We start from the raw sequence: 4,290 nt of genomic DNA, 5'->3' as shown, positions 1-4,290 counted from the left end.
GTTCCAACTCACAGCGACCCTATGTACCACAGAATGAATGCTGCCCAGTCCTGTGCCATCATCACAATCACTGTTATGCTTGAGCCCATTGGTAAAGCCATTGTATAATCCACCTCACTGAGAGTCTTCTTCTTTTTTTGCTGACCCTCCACTTTACCAAGCATGATGTCCTTCTTCAGGGACTGATCCCTCCTGATAACATGTCCAAAGTACGTGAGACAAAGCTTCACCATCCTGGCTTCTAAGGAGCATTCTGGCCGTACTTCTTCCAAGATAGACTTGTTCATTCTTCTAGCAGCCCATGGTATATTCAATATTCTTCACCAAAACCATAATTCAAAGGCATCAATTCTTCTTTGGTCTTCCTTATTCACTGTCCAGCTTTCACATGCATATATGAGGCAATTGAAAATATCAAGGTTTGGATCAGGCAAATCTTAGTCCTCAAAGTGACATCTATGTTTTTCAACAATTTAAAGAGGTCTTCTGCAGCAGACTTGCCCAATGCAACATGTTGTTTGATTTCCTGACCACTGCTCCATGTGGATTCTGCATCCAAGTAAAATGAAATCCTCGACAATTTCAATCTTTTCTCTGTTTATCATGACGTTGTTTACTGGTCTAGTTGTAAAGATTTTTGTTTTCCTTATGTTGAGGTGCAATCCAAACTGAAGGCTGTAGTCTTTGATCTTCATCAGTAAGTGCTTCAAGTCCTCTTAACTTTCAGCAAGCAAGGCTGTGTTATCTACATATCACAGGTTCTTAATGAGTTTTCCTCCAATCCTGAGCAAATTAATACATCTCCTGGTACCTGGTATGCAGCTCTTCATCTGGTCAAAGCCTTTTTCTAGATTCCAGTGTTGAAGGAACACCAAAAACAGTTTGCTTTCAGCTGGCAAGGCCAACAATACACCTTCACTACCCAAACTCAGAGATATCAACTCTCCAGCCTTAAGTCATAATTTAGCCTGCAGGGAATTTGCTCACCTTTTCCTTCCTTTGCACTGATGGCATTGTGCAGATTGGACCTAGTAAGGAAGAAGTATCAATGACTCTAGACTTATTGGTAAGATATTTGCTTGACAGAGAGTGCGAAATTAACCCAACAAAAATTCAGGTGCCTTTCACCTCACTGAAATTTCTAGGGTTCCAGTGGTGTGGAGCATGTAGACATATTCTTTCTAAAGTAAAGTATAAGTTGTTACATCTGGCCCCTCCAACAATGAAAAAGGAGGCACAATGCCTGGTGGGCCTCTTCTGATTTTGTAGGCAGCACACCATATTTAATGCAACTAACCGAACCTTCTACGTTTGTTTGCCAACTGCTCCCTCCTCCCACAAAGTATTTTTGTAAATGCGCTATGCTTTTTTTTTTTACAATAACATGTAAAAAACCAAAAAGCTTGGCATAGCAGTACTTACAGAAATACCTCCCAGGAAAAGTATGTGGTTGGCAAACAACCATAGAAGGTGCCTGTTATTTACGTAAAAATATGGCACCCCTCATTTGGGTGTGATACGCCGGCCTATTTATCAAGTGACATGAAAAGCTGCTAGATTTGAGTGGGATGCAGAACAAGAGAAGGCTCTACAACAGGTTCAGGCTGCCATGCAAGCCACTCTGCCACTTGGGCTATTTGATCCGGCTGATTCAATGATGCTTGAAATGCCAGTGGCAGATAGAGGTGCTATTTGGAGTCTTTCGCAGGCCCCTATTGGTGAATCACAGTGCAGACCCTTATGATTCTGGAGCAAAGCCCTGCCATCCTCTGCAAATAACTACTCTCCTTTTGAGAAACAGCTTTTGGCTTGTTACTGGGCCTTAGTAGAGACTGAATGCTTAACCACGGCCACCAATTCACCATGCAGCCCAAGCTGCCCATCATGAACTGGGTGTTGTCTCACCCACAGATCCATAAAGTTGGACATGCACAGCAGCATTCCATCATCAAACGGAAGTGGTATATAGGAGACTGGGTCCAAGCAGGCACAAGTAAGTGGCATGAGGAAGCAGCCCAAATGCCCATAGTCTCCACTCCTGTCACATCGCCTTCCATTTTCCAGTCTACACCTATGGCCTCATGGGGAATTCCTTATGATCAGTTGACTGAAAAAGAGAAAACTCGTGGCTGGTTTACAGATGGTTCTGCATTATACACAGGCACCGCATAAAAGTGGACAGCGGCAGCACTACAGCCCCTTTCTGGGCTTCCCTGAAGGACAGTGGTGAAGGGAAATCCTCCCAATGCGCAGAATTCAAGCAGTGTACTTGGTTGTTCACTTTGCTTGGAAGGAGAAATGGCCAGATGTGCGATTGTATACTGTCTTAGGCTGGGTTCTCTAGAGAAGCAAAACCAGTAAAGTGTATATACAGAGAGAGAGAAAGAGAGAGATTTATATCAAGGAAATGGCTCACGTAGTTTTTAGAGGCTGGGTAACATTCCAAGTCTGTGGGGGCAGGAAAGAGGATTCTCCTGGTTCACATAGCCACAGGGGCTGGCGAACCCAAGACTGGCAGGCCAGAGAACAGGCTGTGAAGATCGATGAATTTCAAGATTGGCACGTAAGCTGCTAGCTCAAGTCCCAAGAACCAGAGGTCAGATGAACACAGGCCAGCTGCAGAGTCTACTACAAGAAAAAGTCCCAGCAAGGCAGCAGGAAGGCAGTAGGTGGAGGAGGACTGAGAGATGAAGGCTGAGGGGGTGGTGAGCTGCCACAGGCCCTGCCCCCGCCGGTACCACTCTGCAGATTCCATCACGGGGGTGATCACATATCAAATTTCAACATGGAAGTGATCACATTATACAACTGCCAAAACACTGAGAATCATGGCCCAGCCAAGCAGACACACAATCTTAACCATCACATATACTGATTTATGAGCTGTGGCCAAAGGTTTGGTGGGATGGTCAGGGACCTGGAAGCAACATGACTGGAAAATTGGAGACAAGGAGGTATGGGGAAGAGGTATGTGGACAGACCTCTCTGAATGTGCCAAAGAAGTGAAGACATTTGTGTCTCATGTGAATGCTCACCAAAGAGTGACCTAAGCAGAGGGTTTTAACAATCAAGTGGATAGGATGATACTTCTGAGCATACCAGTCAGCCTCTTTCCCCAACCACCCTGTGATTGTCCAATAGGCTCATGAACAAAGTGGCCATGGTGGCAAGGACAGAGATTATGCATGGGCTCAGCAATGTGGACTTCCACTCATCAAAGCTGACTTGGCTATAGCCACTACTGAGTGCCCAATCTGCCAGCAGCAGACACCAACACTGAGTCCTCAATATGGCACCATTCCCAGGGTGATAAGCCAGCAACCATGTGGCAGGTTGATTACATTGGACCACTTCTATTATGGAAAGGGCAATGTTTTGTTCTTACTGGAATAGACACTCTGGATATGGATTTTCCTTCCCTAAACACTAGGCTTCTGCCAAAACTACCATCTGTTTACTTACAGAATGCCTTATTCACTGTCATGGTATCCCACACAGCATTGCATTGGATCAAGGGGCTCACTTCACAGCAAATGAAGTGCAGCAATGGATCTATGCTTATGGAATTCACTGGTCTTACCATGCTCCCCATCATCCTGAAGCAGCTGGCTTTACAGAACAATAGAATGGCCTTCTAAAGACACAATTATGGCACCAGCTAGGTGGCAATACCTTGCAGGGTTGGGGCAATGTTCTCCAGGAGGCTGTATATGCTCTAAACCAGCTTCCAATATATGGTGCTATTTCTCCCGTAGCCAGGATTCACGGGTCTGGAAGTTAAGGGGTGGAAATGGGAGTCGCATTACTCACTATTACCCCTAGTGACCCATTCACAAAATTTTTGCTTCCTGTCCCCATGATTCTATGCTCTGCAGGTCTACAGGTCTTAGTTCCAAAAGGAGGAATGTTCCCACCAAGAGACACAACACTGATTCCACTGAATTGGAAGTTAAAAATGCCACCCGGCCACTTTGGGCTCTTCATACCTCTAGATCAACAGGCAAAGAAGGGAATTACCATATTGGCTGATGTGATACTTGAGGTAAAGGAGAGTATGTCTGGAATACAGGAGATCCCTTAGGGCGTCTCTTAGTACTACCATGCCCTGTGACTGAAGTCAGTGGAAAACTATGCAACCCAATTCAAACATGACTACTAATGGCTCAGGCCCTTCAGGAATGAAAGTTTGGGTCACCATATTCATTGCAGCACTGTTCACAATAGCAAAAAGATGGAAACAACCTAGATGCCCATCAACAGATGAATGGATAAACAAACTATGGTACATAC

The 4,290-nt window shown here is 44.9% G+C and overlaps 1 protein-coding gene across 2 annotated transcripts in view; it reads right to left on the bottom strand.

Annotated features, from left to right (window-relative positions):
• Positions 1–4,290, bottom strand: part of ADAM9 (ADAM metallopeptidase domain 9) — a 128,699-nt gene that overhangs the window by 96,341 nt on the left and 28,068 nt on the right. The gene's annotated exons all lie outside the window — the stretch shown is intronic.

Source organism: Trichechus manatus, unplaced genomic scaffold (assembly GCF_000243295.1).
Source record: "Trichechus manatus latirostris isolate Lorelei unplaced genomic scaffold, TriManLat1.0 scaffold00109, whole genome shotgun sequence".
NCBI classification, from domain to species: Eukaryota; Metazoa; Chordata; class Mammalia; order Sirenia; family Trichechidae; genus Trichechus; species Trichechus manatus.
The sequence above is the reverse complement of the archived record's forward strand: the minus strand, read 5'-3'. Positions and strand labels throughout refer to the sequence as shown.